General features: G+C 43.1%; 1 protein-coding gene across 2 annotated transcripts in view; it reads left to right on the forward strand.

Annotated features, from left to right (window-relative positions):
* SIL1 (SIL1 nucleotide exchange factor) overlaps positions 1 to 19229 on the forward strand; it is a 217241-nt gene that overhangs the window by 16843 nt on the left and 181169 nt on the right. Inside the window, exon 1 of one of the 2 annotated variants that reach the window (XM_086702934.1) lies at positions 14665 to 14687. The exons of the other annotated variant lie outside the window; for it this stretch is intronic. The gene's annotated coding sequence lies outside the window, so the exon portion shown is untranslated. Of the gene's footprint in view, positions 1 to 14664; positions 14688 to 19229 lie in introns of those variants that run through there. 2 annotated transcript variants of the gene reach the window in all.

Raw genomic sequence — 19229 nt, forward strand, 5'->3', positions numbered from 1 at the left:
CCTTTGTTAACCTGTTGTCTTGTTGTCCCTCTGTTGGCTGTCACTACTGGCCAAGAGCTACCCCTTTCACCTTGGACCACTTAAGCCACTGACATGGGCAACCACCTGCAGTATGATGTGGCAGGTTAGCAAAGCCAGCACCTGCAGTTTATGCAACATTCAGTTTTGGTTGATGTAGGTGTGCACATATTCTCTCTTGGCAGCAGCCAGTGTCTGGAGGGCTGGAAATGGGCTGTAGTTGCCCTTTCTACTGTGTAGCCTGGAAGACTGAGGTACAGGAGAGAACTGTGGTGTAAAGAAGCCTGAGTCAGAGTCACATGCTGCCAGACAAAGTGTTCATTGCATGGTGGGGTAGTTTGAGACCCTAGACCAGAGCCCCTTCTCAATGGTACTGTAGCCTTGCCCACCATTCCTTCATTTAATCAGTTGGAAGGTTCTGCTGCACAGCGGTTAGGACCATGGCCCTTGAACTTGGGCAGACTTAAGTTAGAATCTTAGCCTTCCCACTTACAAGGTGTGTAACCTTAGACAAGTTACTTCACTTCCCTGATTGATAGTTTTCTTAGCTCTCACTGTGGATTAATAATAAATTTACCTCACAGGGTTAACCATGAAGTATTAATGAAGATATATGAAAGGTGCTTAGGTTCATTCACAGGAAAAATACTGAATAACATGTGGTAATGATTGTTGTTATGGTTTATTTGGCTAACTTTTGTTTGTTTTCTTACATGTCTGCTATGTACCGGGCTCCATGCCAGTGATGGTATAAAGATGTGGTCCTGGCCTTGATGTGCTCAGTGTTAAGGTCATCTTTGTTGCTTTTTGTTTTGTTCTGTGTGGTAATGCTTCAGCAAAACAAGATCTTCTAGGGAGTCTCCTAAAGGAGATCCAAATAAGATGTCCACTTGGTTACCCTTTCTTCTTCTTTGGGCTTTCTCTTCTGTGGCCCTGATTCTAATTTGTTGGCTGCTTGAGGGTAGAGGGTGCTTAGCTCCTGGTGGCATAGCCCTACTTCCTGCTAGCACTGCACCATCTGGAACAGTGTTCTGTTGCTACTGCCTTTTGAGTGTCCATTTCTGGTAGTGAACATCCCTGGATTCTCTTGTTTGTTTCTTAAAACACTCAACTGTTGCTGTCTCTTTTTTTTTGTAGAATACTGTATAAGATGGTTGACCTACAAGAGACCATGAAAAATAAGCTGGGTTGTATTTTTGTAAAGGTTTGTTTTGTACGAGTCATTGAAATAAAATACTCTCCAGTGGTCTCGGGGGAAATGACCTTTGTAATGGGGTTGTATTTGGTGGAGGTGTTGGGGAAGGTTAATTTGATTCATTTGATTTCTTTGGTGGGGGTAGGTCAGGGTTGGTGGATGGGAAAGAAAGGACAAAGCCTTTAGCAATCTTCTAATTGGAGCCTGTATTGCCTGAGAAGGTGAGAGGATCTGTTTATCTAGAGTGTCTAGAGCTGGGTGTGTAGGCCCTGACTTGTGCCCATGCGTTCTTCCTCATTCATGGTGTTTGTGTCCCTTCATTCACTTACCATTTAGTAAGCTGTGTGTGCTGCATACTGTAGAAAGGAATGGAATTCTGCGTCTGCTGATTGTTGGCTTTTTGACCTTTTCTAGTACTTACATGACTCCGTTTTCTCATCTGAATAAAGGTTTACTGATACCCATTTGCGGGGCAGTTAGGATGAAATGAGATAATTCATGGCATATGCTTGGCACATGGTAGGTACCTAAGATGCTTTCAAAGAATTCAAACCCTATCTGAAAGAGAAGCCACAGATGGGACCATAGGTGCTGACAAAGGCTGGCCAAAGACATGCAACAGTGAGATTGGATTTGGCTTGCTTGGGAAGGTTCATAGGCAGGGTATTTGGAGTCAGGCCACAATCTGAGTCCCTCATTGGGGAAGATGAGTTACTGCTTGAGTGGTAGAGCAGAAAGCAATAGGCAGAAGGCTTGAGTGGGTAAACCAAAAATAATCTCTTTATTCCTCCTGTCAGGGAGGAGGGTAGAGTCATTAGAGCAAAATGGTCAGAAACCCGGGCTTACTGTTGAAGTCCCAACTCCCTGTCCTGATTACACACCATTCATAAAAAACGGCAGTTCTCTGCCTGCCTTTACAGCCACATGTCCTACATTCTGCCCCTTCCCTTGTATGTTTTTAACAGAGTGACCTTGCATAGAGGACCAAAATTTTTATTTAATTAATTTTTTAAATTTACATCCAAGTTAGCATATAATAAAACAGTGATTTCAGGAGTAGATTCCTTAATGCCCCTTACCCATTTAGCCCATCCCCCCTCCCACAACCCCTCCAGTAACCCTCTGTTCTCCACATTTAAGAGTCTCATGTTTTGTCCTCCTCCCTGTTTTTATATTATTTTTGCTTTCCTTCCCTTATGTTCATCTGTTTTGTGTCTTAAAGTCCTTATATGAGTAAAGTCATCTGATATTTGTCTTTCTCTGACTAATTTTGCTTAGCATAATACCCTTTAGTTTCATCCACGTAGTTGCAAATGGCAAGATTTCATTCTTTTTGATTGCCGAGTCATACTCCATTGTATATATATACCACATTTTCTTTATCCTTTCATCCATCGATGGACATTTGGGCTCTTTGCATACTTTGGCTGTTGTTGATAGTGCTGCTATAAACATTGGGGTGCATGTGCCCCTTCGAAACAGCATTCCTGCATCCCTTGGATAAATACCCTAGTAGTGCAATTGCTGGGTCATAGGGTAGTTCTATTTTTAATTTTTTGAGGGACCTACATACTGTTTTCCAGAGTGGCTGCACCAGTTTGCATTCCCACCAGCAGTGCAAAAGAGATCCTCTTTCTCCACATCCTTGCCAACATCCGTTGTTACCTGAGTTGTTCATGTTAGCTATTCTGACAGGTGTGAGGTGGTATCTCTTTGTGGTTTTGATTTGTATTTCCATGATGATGAGTGATGTTGAGCATTTTTTCATGTGTTGGTTGGCAGTTTGGATGTCTTCTTTGGAGAAGTGTCTATTCATGTCTTTTGCCCATTTCTTCACTGGATTATTTGGGTTTTTTTTGGGTGTTGAGTATGAAAAGTTTCTTATACATTTTGGCTACTAACCTTTTATCTGATAAGTCGTTTGCAAATATCTTCTCCCATTCTGTCGGGTTGCATTTTAATTTTGCTGATTGTTTCCTTAACTGTGCAGAAGGTTTTTATTTTGATGAGGCCCCCAGTAGTTCATTTTTCCTTTTGTTTCCCTTGCCTCCAGAGACGTGTTGAGTAAGAAGTTGCTGCGGCCAAGGTCAAAGAGGTTTTTGCCTGCTTTCTCTTCGAGGATTTTGATGTCTTACATCATTACAAATGTCTTACATGTAGGTCTTTCATCCATTTTGAGTTTATTTTTGTGTATGGTGTAAGAAAGTGGTCCAGGTTCATTTTTCTGCATGTTGCTGTCCAGTTTTCCCAGCACCACTTGCTGAAGAGACTGTCTTTATTCCATTGGATATTCTTTCCTGCTTTGTCAAAGATGAGTTGGCCATATGTTTGTGGGTCCATTTCTGGGTTCCCTATTCTGTTCCATTGATCTGAGTGTCTGTTCTTGTGCCAATACCATGCTGTCTTGATGATTACAGCTTTGTGATACATCTTGAAGTCCGGGATTGTGATGCCTCCTGCTTTGGTTTTCTTTTTCAAAATTGCTTTGGCCATTTGAGGTCTTTTCTGGTTCCATACAAATTTTAAGATTGTTCTAGCTGTGTGAAGAATGCTGGTGTTATTTTGATAGGTATTGCAATGAATATGTAGGTTGCTTTGGGCAGTATTGACATTTTAACAATATTTGTTCTTCCTATCCAGGAGCATGGAATATTTTCCCATTTTCTGTGTCTTCTTCAAATTCTTTCATAAACTTTCTATAGTTTTCAGTGTATAGATACATTTTTCACCACTTTGGTTAGATTAATTCCTAGATATTTTATGGTTTTTGGTGCAATTGTAAATGGGATTGATACCTTGATTTCTCTTTCTGTTGCTTCATTGTTGGTGTATAGGAATGCAGCCAGTTTCTGTGCTTTGATTTTATATTCTGCCACTTTGCTGAACTTGTGGATCAGTTCTGTAAGTTTTTTGGTGGAATCTTTTGGGTTTTCCATATAGAGTATCATGTCATCTGCGAAGAGTGAAAGTTTGACCTCCTTCTGGCCGATTTGGATGCCTTTTATATCTTTGTGTTGTCTGATTGCTGAGGCTAAGACTTCCAATACTATGTTGAACAACAGTGGCAAGAGTGGACATCTCTGTCTCCTTCCTGACCTTAGGGAGAAAGCTCTCAGTTTTTCTCCAATTGAGGATGATATTAGCGTTGGGTCTTTGATATATGGCTTTTATGATCTCGAGGTATGATCCTTCTGTCCCTACTTTCTTAAGGGTTTTTATCAAGAAAGTATGCTGTATTTTGTCACATGCGTTCTCTGCATCTATTGAGAGGATCATGTGGTTCTTGTCCTTTGTTTTATTGAGACACATTGAGACAATCACATTGATTGTTTTGCAGATATTGTGGATATTGAACTAGCCCTGCATCCCAGGTATCAATGCCATTTGGTTGTGGTGAATAATTTTTTAATGTATTGTTGGATCTGGTTGGCTAATGACTTGTTGAGGATTTTTGCATCCATGTTCTTGGCTTTTTTTTTTTTTTTTCGAGAGAGCATGAGCCAGGGGAGAGGGACAGAAGGAGAGAGAGAGAGAATCTTAAGCAGGCTCAGTATTGAGCCTGATGTGGGGCTCGATCCCACAACCCTGGGATCATGACCTGAGCCGTCCAGAGTCAGACACTAAACCTACTGAGCCCCCCAGGTGCCCCATAGACATGTGATATTTTTCTTGTTTTCTTGTGGATTCTCTGTTTTCCCTCCACCAGAATGTAAGTTCCATAAGAATAGGGATCAGGTCTGTCATGTTCACAGCTGTATTCACAGTGTTAGGAACAGTGCATGGTACTTAGTAGATGACCACACATTTGTTGAATGAATGAGCTTGTAAATGAGAATGGATTCTGTCGGGGGTGCCTGGGTGGCTCAGTTAGTAAAGCATCTGACTTCTGCCCAGGTCAAGATTTCGTGGTTTGTGGGTTTTAAGCCTTGTGTCGGGTTCTGTGCTGACAGTGCAGAGCCTGGAGCCTGCTTCAGATTCTGTGTCTACCTCTCTCTCTGCCCGTCCCTTGTCTATGCTGTCTCTCTGTTTCTCTCAAACAAACATTAAAAAAATAAGATTAGATTCTTTTATTTATTTATTTAAAAAAAATTTTTTTTTAACGTTTATTTATTTTGGAGACAGAGAGAGACAGAGCATGAACGGGGGAGGGTCAAAGAGAGGGAGGCACAGAATCTGAAACAGGCTCCAGGCTCTGAGCTGTCAGCACAGAGCCCGACGTGGGGCTCGAACTCACGGACCGCGAGATCATGACCTGAGCCGAAGTCGGCCGCTTAACCGACTGAGCCACCCAGGCGCCCCAAGACTAGATTCTTTTATTACTCAGAACCTGGGTACAGAGTTGTCATATTCATATTCCTTTGTTTCATAAATAACTGTAAGTGGGGCACCTGGATGGCTCATTCGGTTGAGCGTCTGACTTTGGCTCAGGTCATGATCTCACGGCTCGTGTGTTCAAACCCTGCGTCGGACTCTGTGCTGACAGTTCAGAGCCTGGAGCCTGCTTTGGATTCTGTGTCTGCCTCTCTCTGCCCCTCCCCCACTCATGCTCTGTCTCTCTCTCCCTGTCAAAAATAAACTTGGAAAAAAAATCATAAATAACTGTAAGATGATTTTATTTCTTGTTGATTACTAATTAAGTGACCTGTTCCCCCCCCCCCCCCCCCCATTATTTGGAATCTTCTGAGGAGAGGCAATTTGTCCTGGCTTCATTTGATATGGCTCTCTTTTCCTTGGCATTTTGTTATTGGCAAGGGGAGTTTGTGATTGCTGGACTTGAGGCATTGATTTTTTTAGGTGTTCTCAGGAACAAGCTTTAGTGCATTTGCTTGGAATAAAACAAACATGAAAGCTCACCAGGACATGGAAAATTTATCTTACTCTGATTTTCTACCGACACTTTTTGCAATACTGTGTAAGTTCTTAGACAAGGGCATTAGACAAGAATTGACAAATTGACACTGTCCAGATAGAAACAAATTCACAGAATGTGAGTGAGTAGCAGGGTGAAACATGGAGAGGTCAGAGGGGATATTGCTGCTTTCTGGCAGTGGCCTGTTTTTTCATGGGTAATATTAATGGTATGAGTGAGACGCTGGACCAGTTAACTGTTCTCTTGGCAGAGGGCTTGTAACCCAGGGAGCTGCAGGAACTGTAATGGGTGTGCTCAGGAGGAAGTGGAACTAAGTTATCTCCAGCTACCTTTGTAAATGTTTGGGTCCTAAATGTTAGGAGTCCTCAAAGACCTGGTCTTGAATTTAGAGAATAAAGTCCCAGGCATGTATATGAGGAGAAGAGGGTGTTTGGAGCAAGCGAGTGAGCAGGGATGGTTTTCTATTGCTTAAAAGGTTTTGTGTGTATTGAAAACGTAGCCCTGCAGGTACTAGTCTCCACTCATTTCCAAGGCTCTCTTTCTGTCACCCAAAGCTGCCTTCTTCTTTCCCTTTCTCTAAGCCCATGATTATCTTAACCTACCTTAGGTTTTGTTGATTTTTCCCTATTGATAAAGCTCTCAAAGGAAAGGCATTGGACAGCCTCCATGCCAGCTGTCTCCTTTGCTTATTTTCCTCCTTTGGAGGACTCAGCCTTGTGACTAGCTCAGGGTATTTGGTCACTCTGGCAACTACTTTAAAGTCAGTGTCGGGGCACCTGGCTGGCTCAGTCAGTAGAGCACGTGACTCTTGATCTTGAGGTTGTGAGTTCTAGCCAGCCTCATGTCAGATGATGTAAAAATAAAATAATCTTAATAAAGTCAGTATCTTAACGTTCTATAATTACTGACCATCCTCTATCCAACTGGGGTAATCTTTAACTTACGTTTAAACTTACTTAGAAGTCTACTTTTAGTGAAGCTCCCAATCCCCCTTCAAGAAAGAATTTCAGTTATAAGCCTGCAAGACAGGTTTTTGAAGATTCTGGTACCAGAAGGTGGCTTAGTGGTAAAAACAGTGGCTCTCTCAACCAACTTCCTCTGGACTCAAAAATGATAAAGCCTTTTCTTAATTCTTTCACCTCCCCTCTTCAGTCCTTTCTAGGCTAATTGATAATCTCTTTCATCTTTCATCATGTGCTTTATTTTCTTGCCTTTGTGTTGTTTCTGCAGTTCTTATTCAGAAGTGTTATTCAGAATCTTTGACAGCTTTCTTCTGGCTAGAGTTGTAGGTAACATGCTAGCTTTCATCTCTTCTACCTTCTAGGCTAGAACACGTCTTTTTTTTTTTGATTGTAGAAATGTGGTTAGGGTGAGTAAAATGCCTGTTACACTCTCCCACCCCATTTTGGTTGTCACCCATAATTCTGTAAACTTTAAAGGAAGATGAGCCAGCAAGTCCCCAAACCGAAGGTGCTCTTCACCGTCAGGGGTGGTGATGGCCTAAGTTTCTGTGATGCCTAATCAGGCTATTTAAATAATTAACGAACTTACTTTTGGTTAAAAAGTAAATAAATTACAGCTGTTGTGCTGATTTCATTTGCACTGATTTTTCTCCTTCCTTTTTTAAAAAAAAATGTTTATTTATTTATTTATTAGAGAGAGAGAGAGAGAGAGAGAGCACGAACAGGGGAGGGACAGAGAGAGAGGTAGACACAAAATCTGAAGCAGGCTCCAGGCTGTCAGCACAGAGCCCGACACGGGGCTCGAACCCACAAACTGCAAGATCATATCCTGAGCAGAAGTCGGGCGCTCAATTGACTGAGCAACCCAGGCCCCCCTCTCTTCCTTTCTTAAATCCTGAGTGTGAATCTCTTCAAAACCAGTTGCCAATCTTTGTGTGTTCATAGGATTTGGAGGATCAGGCCTTGCAGCCCTGTCTCCATATTCTTTACCTGGGCATCTGATAGAATAATAGACTGCTGTAGACCTGTAAATATAGAAAACAAACTGATGGTTGCCAGAAGGAAGGGGGCTGGGGGGATGGGCAAAATGGGTGAAGAGGAATGGGAAATAGAGGCTTCCGGCACAGCACAGCATAGGGAATATAGTCATGGATACTGTAATAGCAATGTGTGGTGACAGATGGTAGCTGCACTTGTTGAATCACTGTATTGTACATCTGAAACTAATGTAACATGGTGTGTTAGCTATACTCAAACAACAGTAAAAAAAAGAATAGACTGCTATGAAAAAAGTTCTCAAATGTTTCTCTTCTCAAACAGGAGTGTACACACATGGAACACGTTGATTTTCTGAGGGATAGATGCTCCTCTAATGACAATTCATCCTGTTTCATGTAAATGCCCCCCATTGCAGTGAAACTCTGGAGACTTTGTGAAAGGTAGAATTAGTGAGTTTTTTTTTCCCCAAAAGGCTTCAAAGCTCTTAAAATAAACTTTAAAAAAACTTGCTACGCAGAGCTTTAGCTCTGAAAGCAGACAAATTGCAAACCTGCTGCAGTAAGACTCCTTCTCTTCTCTCATCTTTTTCCTTTTTCTCTCTCAATTTATTTTAACATCCCCTTTCATGATCTTACCTTTCTAGAAAGTTGATTCAGTCTTTCCTTGCTAGCTCTTAGCAGGAGAAGCATCAGGACTTTTAGCCCAATTTATGGTTTACATTTCTTCTCCCGCCCTTCTCTTTGCCACCCCCAAACCTAATCTCCCAGCATCCTGCTGAACCTTTTGCATGGACATTGTTCCCTCCAGTGACGGGTAGCTTCAGAACTTGATGTCAGTACTAGCTTGGTGGTTTGGGCAGAATTTGGGAGCCTGTTTGGTGCATGTGCTGTTAGATGAGGAAATGGGGCTTTTTTTCTCTTTCCGTATCATCTTTCTTTTCCCTTGCCTGCCTAACCCCAATGAGTCCTGTTGCCAGGAGAAATGGAGAACTCTTTACCATGATTAATTCTGGGGTTTTATCCTATGAAATAACAAATAGCATTTCAGAGCAATACGTCAGGGTGTCTCCCTGCAGTTCCCATGGGACAAGTCGACCTTTCCGTTACATTTTTCATCATCTTTGGGGGCCCATTTGAAGGGAGTTAAAGCAATAATTAGGACTAGGCAAAGAAAACTAATTTGGAGTCAGAAGATTGTAATAAGAAGCTTAAAAACCAGAACCTGCTGATACATGATAAATAGGAATTGGAGCTTTGTTCTCTTTTTGCTTATTCCTTCCTTTTTTGCATGATTATTATTGTGCTTTTTGGTTTTCTTCTCAAAATGTGAGGACCCTCCATTATTTCCCTGGTGGTCGAATAAAGGTATAGTTGGTGACAGCCTGCTGAGACTCAAACCAGTAGAGCAGAGGTGGGCACTTTCAGGTACTGCTAAATCTTGAGGTTTCATTTCACCTGGGAAGGGGTAAGCTTGCTTTCATCTCTAAATCCATTTGTATTCCCCCAAGGATTCCTTGGGACTGACTGTATTTTCCAGATGATTCTCTGAGAAATGAGCAAGGAAAGAAATTTTGTGGATGGTTTTAAGAGCATTTTTGCCAATCTTTCTGAGCAGTCAGCTTAGTCAAAAGATATGCAGATTTGTCTCCTTAAGGTCTTCTCTAGGTGACAGTAGTAAGGCCACCAGTTTATCTGATGAATTGATGTCATATGAGTCTAATGTTATTAAGAGCTTGGGCTTTGGAGTTAGATATGCTTTGTAATTCTGGCTCTGCCAATGATTAGCTCTCTGACCTTGAAAAATGATTTAACACCTCTGAGTCTGAGCTTCCTTATCAGTAATAGGGGGCAAATGATGGTACCTGTGGCATAGGATTGTTATGAACCCAATATATAGTGAGTAAATGCTTCCTGAATGTTAGCTGTAATTGTTAGTTGGAGATAATGATGGAAGATCAGATGGAACCTTTTTGGCAAGAGAAAAGAAGGTAGGAAGTTTCTTGAAGAACTTTGAAGGAAGACAGGGCTTGAGGGAGTTGGGGTGAAAGCATCTAGCAAAAACAAAAGTGGGAAAACTCTGGGGCCTTTAATGAGTTACCCATTGTTTCACTACATGGTAAGTCCCAGGTTGTCTTCTCTGCTGATCCCCCAGTTGATTGTTCTCCCAGAAACCCTGAGCTGAGTGATGGCTCCTCAGCAAAGGTTGAATAGCCACAACAGCCACAAAAGTCCTCTATCACCAAGACATCATTATTTTTACAAAGCACACTACTGTGTTTTACCACCTGCACTTTGAAGTGTTATAAATAATTAAAGCTGAACCATACTTGTCAGAATAGGTTCAAAAAGTGCATTTTGGGATGCTATATCTTTGCCCTGACAATGTGTTTATTAGCTTGCTTGTTAATGCCAAGATTGGTTAACTTGAGGAACCTCTGGGTTAGCCTGCTCATACCAGTACTTACCCAAAAGGCTTAGAGAGAGGAGTTCAGTGTAACTCAATCCTTTTCTCTGTGTTCCTGGGAAGTCATCAGGTGGTGAACAGGGGATGGTGGGTGGTGGGTGGTGGTGAACTACTTGCAGCTCATACTCCTTCCCAAATGTGTCTGTGTGGGGAAGGATTTGTGGGAGGGATGGAGCAGAGCAACAGAGGTTATGAGCTTCTCCGTGTTTGGGGAAACAGTCAAGTGCAAACAAATAGGTTAGGTGAAAACCTTTGTTAAACTGTTTGGTTTGCTTTCTCACCACAATGTTGTACTGTGGGCTATTTCACTCCTTATTTGATAATTAAAACACTAAGATACTGGTTTGGGCTCTGATAAGCCTTTGCTGTGATATGGGGGAAGGAGAGACACATGTCTGGGGACACTGCAGCAGAGGAGCTGCCAGTGCTAATTACTTCAATTCTTGGCAGGGTTACCCATCTAACAGAGCATAGGTCTGTCTTGGTGAGGCTGTGTGTGGAAAAGGAGCAAAGCACAGGGTTTGAGGGTGCAGGCCTGGAGTCACTGAGGTCCCAGAGCCTGGCTTTGTCTCTACTAGCTGGGTTTGTTAGTTTCCTGTGGCTGCTGTAACAAATTAACCCAAATTGGGTGGCTTAAAACAGCAGAGATTTATTCTCTCCTAGTTCTGGAGGCCAAAAGTCTGAAGTCAGTATCCCTGGGCTGAAATCAAGGTGTTGGGAGGCCCACGCTCCCTCCAGAGGCTTTAGGGCAGAGTCTGTTCCTTGCTTCTTCCAGCTTCTGGTGGCTGCTGGCATTCCTTGGCTTGTGTCCATATCACTGTAAACTTCAAGTTCAGCATCTTCAAATCTCTGTTCTGTCTTCACATTGCCTTCTCTTCTGTGCCTGTGTCAAATCTTCCTCTATTTCTTACAAGGACATTGTGATTGTACTTAGAGCCTTTCCTATAATCCAGGATAATCATTTGAAGATCCTAAATCACATCTGCAAATATCTTTTTTCCTTAAAAGGTAAAATTTATGGGTTCCAGGTATTAGGACCTGATCTCTTTGGAGGGCTATTATTCTTCCTACCATACTGGGTGACCTTGGCAAATGACTTTGACCAATGTAAGTTTGTTTACTTATCTCTAAAATAAAAATGATATTAGTATCTTCAGTACCTCATTTTCATGAAGCTTAAATGAAACTTTGCATGCCAAATACTTGGCACCTAGTACCTAGTAATATTATTTATATTTGTATGTGTTATAAATTACTATTATATGTTACTGTTGTTTTTTAGCTATCTTCTGTGAAAGAGTTTGACTTGGGACCATTCCCCTTGCCTCCGCAACCCACCAATCTTTGGCAATCACCCCCCATAGTCAGCAGGTGTGTTCCCATGGCCAGTTTCTTACCCAGTCCTCTGTTACTCCTCAAAGCCACTCTCTTAGCTACTCCTCCATTTTCCTTTTTCAGTGAATGTGTGTGGCAACAGGCCTCATGCTTCAGGAGGTGTTATGGAATGAATGTTTGTGTACCCTCAAAATTCCTGTGTTGAGTTGTAACTCGTAGCGTGGCAGTATTTGGAGTAAGGAAGTAATAATTAACATTAAATGAGGTCATAACAGTGGGGCCCTGATTTGATGGAATTAATGTCCCTAGAAAAAGAAACACAGGGAGTTCTCTCTCCTCAGTACATGGGTAGAGAGGAAAAAAGAAAGGCCATGTGAGGACTTAGGGAGAAGGTGGCTGTGTATAAGCCAGGAAGGGAACTCTGAATAGAAACCAGGTCGGCCAGTACCTTGACCTTGGATTTCTAGCCTCTAGAACTGTGAGAAGATAAATTTCTGTTGTTTAAGCTACCCAGTCTATGGTGTTTTGTTATGGTTGGCCTGGCAGACTTAGAGAGGGGAGTATAGCCCGGCTCTTAAACCCACTTGTGCCAGACATTTTGGGAGAAGCTTGGACTCTGGAATTATTCCAGGTACCATTCAGTATAGTTTGTTGTGTTGCTGCTTTCCCATGGATAATTGTAACTCCATAATGAAGCATGGAAGAATATTATTTTTACAGTGGTATTTAGTATCTGATACCTATTAGCCAAAAGGTACATGTCCCCAGCGAGGTACTGTAAATATATTTTATCTGTTCTATTACCTGCTGTTTCACGAACACATCCCTGAAGCACTTTAATCTTGTTTTTCATACTTGTCTTAAAGTGAGGAATTGTTCTGATTTGCAACTTCAGGGGATAATTACTATGTTCATTAATTTCTCTTCTTTTCTTCCCTTCCATTTATTACTGGTTTCTTGAGAAAATTTTTCCCTAAATCTACACTAACTGGAGACAAGTCACTTGATTAAAAGGGTGTTTTACAGCACTGGTTTCTCTGGCTCTCTTTGCACACTGATAGGAGGGCTGTGTCAGCATCTTCTTAGCTGGGGTGAAGGTCTCCATGGTCTGGGCTCACATGAATAAGAAGATTTTTTTGCTGGGGGAGGGCGGAGGTCTTTGACTTCAGGCTGCATAGCAGAATATTTTTTGCACTGGAGTATTTCTGGGCAAGGGGCATGGGAGGCTCACCTGGTTTTCTTGTTAGAAATTCACTTACAGACATTAACTGAGCATGTGTTATGTACGGGACATTGTGCTTAGCACTATGAGGAATGTGATTCTTGGCTCACAGGGATGCTTACTACATGTTAAGTAAATGTGCAGCTAGATAGAGTGACTGTAACATGCAAAGAGGCTGAAGGGGCGGGCCAGGGGGTCAGTGCCTGGGGGCTTGTTGATGAAGGGTGCTGTGACCTCCCTGGAAATGTAACACAATCAGATGCATCCTCTTGAGGGCCATGATGGTCTAGCACTTGGATCTGCAAGAGGAAGCATTAGAAGAGAAAGGCTGTGTTAAGGAAGGTTTATTTTGCGTTCAGTTTTTTTTCTGGTGATTTGGTCTTGTGAGTCCCCTCTTCTTTTCATTATAGACAGGGACTGTGAAGTATGTTTGTGTTAAGTGCAGATGTTTCATAAATGTGAAGTGATCACTCAACACCATTGAGGGAAGAGATGGAAAAATAGTAGTTTCAACAAGTTGGTTCAGGATAGGGCAGAGGCAGGGATATATGTGAGTGAGCTGCCTGGGAACAGAACTCAAGAAGGTGAGAAAGCAGAAGCCAGAAAGGATTTGAATTAATCTGGAGCTGATTGGGAGCCCAGCTTTGAGAAGACTGATCTGGGCTAGGTGTTCAGGTAAAGAGTGCTGGAGAGATTTCTTTAGAATGAGGAGAGGTAGAGAGCAGTTTTCTGGGATACAGGGTGGGGAGGGGAGGGAACACTGGGAAGAATGCATGAAATCTTTTCTGCACTGCTTCCACCCCATGTTTCTCTGCATTATGATACTTATCTTACCATGTGGCGATTATTTATTTATATGCCTTTTCTTTTCCTGGAAGGTAGGAGAGGTGACTTGGTCATCTCTCTATCTTGGTTACTTGACACTGTGTCCATCACATAGCGTGTGCTGCCCAGATGATTGATGAGCATGTGTGAGGTTAAGGCCTGGGTGAGCCATCCATTAAGGACTGAAATGTGAGAGGTTGTGGTTGGGGCATAGGGGAGATGAACACATAACTGGCATGGGGGAGGAGGGGGAGGTGAATCAGGACACAACTGAGAAGTGAGCCTGACACAGAATCTAAATCACCCTTTAAGAATTTACTAAACATTTCTTCTGTGTCAAGCATCGAGCTAGCTGGGCAGAATGGACATGGTCCCTGTCGTTATGATGCTTAGGATAAGTATATTATAAAATGTAGTAAGTGCTGTGATCAGGGGAGTGTGGGTGCTGTCACAGCACGCAGTCTGGTCCAGTGGAGAGGGTTAATCACAGCCTCCTAGAGGAAGTATCTTTGAGGGTGAGGAGGAAACCTTTTATAATGGTAGGAATTTGCCAAATAAAGAGCAGGGGAAACACAGTTTCCAGCAGAGGGAGTGGCATGTGCAAAGGCCTGGAGGTGGGATTCAAGATGTCTTAGAGCACTGGAAAAAAAGTTCCATAGAGCGAACTGTAGACAAGGAGAGCAAAGAGATAAAGCTGGAGGTGTTGATCCTGGCTCAGTGGTGGACAGCCTGCGTACGGAATTTGGCCTTTATCCTGAGGACCCTGGAAAGCTGTTGAATGGTTTCAAGCAGATGAGGGTAAGATGACGTTCATGCTCTAGCTATGGAATAGTCCCTCTAACGTTTAATCAAGGTGTACTTACGATTTGCTGACCTTTCACCCCATGATTCTTTGACACTGCAGCAAAGTCTGCCCATTTGCTTTAAATCACTGAGTTCAGGAACCTGAAGTATGGAGAGTTCGTTTAGCCTGCTGCTTGCCTGAGCCCCTGGCGTTTGATCTCAGGCTCCGAGCCCACGGCTATGTTGCTGAGCGTGTGCTGTGGAGGACTGCAGCTCCCACCTCTTCTGCAGCTGTTGCTGCTCTCACCTCAGCCCCTTCACAGTAGCTTGCAGTGCCTCAGCCACTGCACATACCTCTGCTCTGAGCTCTCAACAAATTGAAAATTTTTATGACAATGTCAAGTAATGGGATAAGTTTTGAAAAGTAGGAGTGAGAAATAAAGACCTCTTTGCCTTTTTTCCCTGCAAGGGAATTTGAAAAATGTAGAAATTTTAAGTTGTATGTGAAATATCCTTGGGGTTTCCTTTCCTTTCCTTTTGAAAGTTTTTATATTAACCAAAAATCTGGTTGAGATGCTTGTGGGAAGATAATTCCTTTTGGCTGGAGCTTAAGCTCCACGTTGTGAGCTTTTTAATTGTCTTTCATCGGAGGTGGGTTGGGACCCAACTGTGCAGTCGCCAGAGCTCATCACAGCCCTGTTGCTGGGCGAATTATCTCTGTGAATCTGTGTGTTTTCCCCTTGTACCTATCTGATGAAAGCCAAATTAAATCAATTTTTAATCAAGGAGATGAATGACGGTTTTTCCTCGGAAAAGGAACCACAAGGCCCCAAAGTGCTGGATACAATAAAAAGTGAAGTTTTTATTTGCGTATGTGCCATTAGGCATGGCTTTAATGTCAGGAAAACAGGAGGTACTGTTAAAATAGTATTCAGAAATAAGCCGTCCCAGAGAGATGAAGGAGAGTGCTTTTCTCCCTGCCTCCTTTGTCTTTCATAGGTTATGCATGCCTGTGTGTTCCTAGCATTTTGCGCAGGTTACAGAGTATATGATGGGTGCTCGGAGACAGAATGAACGGTTGGTTTTGAGCAGGTCCTTCTTTCATGCTGCCTCTTTCCTATAGCTCCTTAGCCTGCTATTTGTTCATTGTGTCATCCATTTGTTCATTCATTCAACATACGTTTTTCCTTCCTGACTGATGTGAGGGCCATTGGTAGGGAATGCAGTGAAGGGAAGTTACCATTGAGTTGAGGCTCCAGAGGCATGGCCAGATACAGCTCTTTTTATTTAATACATGTTTTGTCCTTGATTTTGGGAAATTGATTTCTGGGCTACTATGGGCACCGACATCATCCTCCAGAAAATTACTGACTTCCACTTCCTTGCTTTGGCAGAAGGAAATGGCTTCTCTTCTGCTGAGGGAGGGTGGCAGAGGGAGTATGAATTAAGACTCTTCATTTCACTGGCTCAGTTCCCATAGGAAGTCTCCCATGTGCCTTGAGGGGTGGAGTTGTGGGGAGCCAAGCTTGCCTCCCCTGGGATTTGATTCCCATAATTATGTGTCTGACTTTGGGCTCTGGGCTCCTGAGGTGTTGGTATCTCCCGAGGACTTAGGCGAGGCACCAAACCCTCTCTGCAGCCCAAGTGCCAGCTTGTTACTGTGATTGAATAGGCTCCCTGAGTGGGACTCTTCATCCGAGGAAGAAAGTGGCTTTTATTGAGAGCCTTTCAGAGGAACTCAGGAGACTGGATTTTGGGTGCTCCAGAAACCCAGGGCTGAGTGAATAAGAGATTGAGTAAAGCTGTGTGCCTTCTGCTTCCTCATGGTGCTCCTCAGGTTCATTCTGGCTTCTTTGAAAGCCTGCTTGGCTTGCCCTCACCTGAGAGGTGGGGGTGGCTATGGCAATTTGGGCAGGTGAGCAAGAAGGGAAATAGTAGATAAAGTTGACAGTGGTTGGTGATGGAAGCGCAGTGGACGTGGGGAGAAGGAGAGGGAGGGAGTGTTGGGGGAAGAGCTTGAGCTTAGCTGTGAACTTGCTGAGTATAAAACATTGGAGAGAAGAGTAAAGCAGGCATAGCCTTCAGAGAGAGGTAGCACAAACACTGTGCCTAGATTCTCAAGCCACTTTCCTGTTCAAGTTAACTACTGGGGTTTTAGGCCACTGTGGGGAGTAATACAGCCCAAATCCAGATTCTGTTGACTGGCTCTTTCTATTAATAGATGCTGAGAATTTGCAAGAGCTAACAAACCACTGAACTGCAAGGCAAAGGAATGAGTCCATAAGCAGAGTTCATAAACAATGGTGACCCTCTTATCTTATTTTAGCAGGCATGTAGCAGGCCTCCTTTTCTCCTTTCTAATCTCCCTTTCACTGTGGGCAGTTCTTCAGATTCCAGGGGTTTGCTAAGACACTTCAGTGAGCTGTGTCTTTGAAACTCATCTGACCTGTCTGGCAAAGAGAGTTCCTGGAGTCTTGATGCCACTTACCATGCCTCCAGGTCTTCAAAAAGCACTCCTGCCTCTGCTTGGGATGCCTTTTTCATCACCTGTGTTTGGATGATTCCTTTTACTCTTTTAATCTTTAAAGCTCACCTCTTCCAGGAAGTCTTCTCTGACCCTTATCTCTTGATGATGGTATCTGTTCTCCCCTGCTTCAGATTCCTCCAACCATGTCTGTTGGAGTCTTTGAATGCAGTGCTTATTATAATGACTGATGAACTCCTCCATGTCCATTGCCCATCTCAAAGCTCCTGGAGGACAGGACCCGTATTTTACTTAGTTTTTGTATCTCTAGCACTTGGATCACGTTTGTGTTGCAGTAGATCTCAATACACATGTGTTGAAGGGTGAGTAATCTGCCAGTTGGATGTGTTGGGGTGGTGGCAACTGCATATATGTTTCCTAGTAGGCAGTAAGGGTTCCTTCATCTTTTCATAGTGCACAAAATTTTGCTCTTTTGGTAGCTTTCCTATATGGAAGAGTGAAGAAGGTCTTTGTAAAAATATTTTTCTGGATTGGTGTGGCTGTTAACTGCTCATCTGAGGTCGAAATGGCTTTGGCGTGGGTGTGAAACTGCAGGTAGTAAGTGAGCAGCATGTCTGGGCTGCGTGGGCTTCGTGCTTTTCTGTTTTTCTGGATGCTCTTCACATTTTTGTGAGCTATAACCCAAACATCTGGCTTCTCTGAACCCGGAGCTTGTACCTAGTTGTTATGGGAGTGATTGCCTTTCAGGGTAAGAGTTGGTAATATTAACCAAGCTTCTTCCACAGTGTTGTCTCTTGGCACTACCAGGGGCTGCAGTGGCTGTTTTAAGGAGAGCTGCCACAAGAGGAATCTCTGGCCAGTGAGAGACAGGATGGAATCATTGGAAAGAATTGCCTCCTACTCTGTGGCAAGGCAGACCCATCAAGCTAAATGGAAGATGTAGGGAAGGTACTGAGTAACAGAGACAAAAAACTTAAGGCCAACCAGGAAGTGTGAGGTGGTAGTTTTGTAAGGAAACTAGGAAGAATTAGGGCCTCTGCTGTAAGGGGCAAGAGAAGGCTATTTGGCATCTTGTACACCTTTGATACTCTTAAAATGATCTCTTCCTATCAGTGGAATTGGGTTCAGACCATCTGCTGCCCAAAATGTGAGCTTCAAATGCTTATTGATCCTTGACCATATGTGCTCTGCCTAGAGGCCTATTGTGAGACCGATTGTTTTTAGGATGTGTTTACCTGGGCAGGTGGCTAGCATGTCACCCCCTTTCAAGAAGTCTGGTACTATGATAAGGGTAGCTGGCAAGTTGTCCCCATGGAGCCTACTGTGGCAGGAGAGACTTCCTGGGGTCCCGTTGGCCTCCCCATCACAAGCTCATTCACTGGAACCTAGAGTCCCTTTGTAGGCTCTAGTCTAGTATGCTGCTGTTGGCTGAGTGTACCCCTGTCAGTTGCAGGCTGATGACTCCTGGCAGGCTGGGATTTGGTTGGTGGCATCTTGCAGAGCCCCCTGACCCTACCTGCTGTCACAAATCCTGTTGTATCCCCTTTGTACACATGCTTGAATGTCTTGTGATACACCACTCTTAAGAAGAGCAGATACCAGATGGGAGAAGTGTCTCTCTTGGGTTTATGTATGTGTATAGACCTATATTTTTAAATACACTAAAAAATAAATTGTGGCCTGGTTTGGCAGTTTTTCATGCTCAGAATGTGTTTGTTATGTTCTTGATCCCCTATGGAGACCAGCGGAGCTATGAAAAGAATCCACCTCGTTAGGAGATTCTAGAAGGAAACTGGGCTTTCTGGGTACTTCCTCAGGGTAAGGGCTCCTCCTCTTTTACAGACTGCCAAGGCCAGGGCCTGAGAACTGTTCCCCCAGACAGTGTGCTCTGTGCCAGTGTCCAAGGATTTTAAGCAATTTCATTAAGTAACTAATAGACTGGGGGATATTTAAAGTGTGATTTTGTTGACATTAAACACAGTTATTTAAATATCAGTTAATTAGTGCTTTTTAATATTGCTTCTTGAACTCAAGTTTGGTTACTGTAGTTGATGTAGATACTTGACAAACCC

Source organism: Puma concolor, chromosome A1, assembly GCF_028749965.1.
Source record: "Puma concolor isolate L17-30 chromosome A1, mPumCon1.1.hap2, whole genome shotgun sequence".
NCBI lineage: Eukaryota > Metazoa > Chordata > Mammalia > Carnivora > Felidae > Puma > Puma concolor.